This window comes from Gracilinanus agilis, chromosome 1 (genome assembly GCF_016433145.1).
Source record: "Gracilinanus agilis isolate LMUSP501 chromosome 1, AgileGrace, whole genome shotgun sequence".
In the NCBI taxonomy this organism is placed as follows: Eukaryota; Metazoa; Chordata; class Mammalia; order Didelphimorphia; family Didelphidae; genus Gracilinanus; species Gracilinanus agilis.
In genome coordinates this window covers 642,265,049-642,265,576 of record NC_058130.1, presented here as the reverse complement: position 1 = coordinate 642,265,576, position 528 = coordinate 642,265,049, and positions in this window count along the sequence as shown.

Sequence of the window (528 nt, the reverse complement as noted above, 5' to 3'; positions counted from 1 at the left end):
AATGCTGCCGATGGAAAGAAAGGCAAGAGACAGTCTCTGCCCTTAAGGACTTCATAGTTTAATAGAGGAGATGACATGCAAATGGTTATGTACAAATAAACTATATATGGGATATATTTATCCCTTAGTTAGGAATCAACAGAAGATTGCTTTTACCATTCTTAATATCTCAGTATCCTTGTTGACTGATTAATTATAGTTTGGAGTCTGACCCTCTCCTGGTAATCTACTCTGAGTCCTGTTCTCTTTTCAGTCTGGATAGGGCAGGGATTCTTAACCTTTTTTTTTTGTCATGGCCTCTGTTGGCAGTCCAGTGAAACCTATGGATCATCATCATCATCATCATCATCATCATCATCATCATCTTCATCATCATCATCATCATCATCATCTTCATCATCATCATCATCATCATCTATCTTCTTCTTCTTCTTCTTCTTCTTCTTCTTCTTCTTCTTCTTCTTCTTCTTCTTCTTCTTCTTCTTCTTCTTCTTCTTCTTCTTCTTCTTCTTCTTCTTCTTCTTCTTC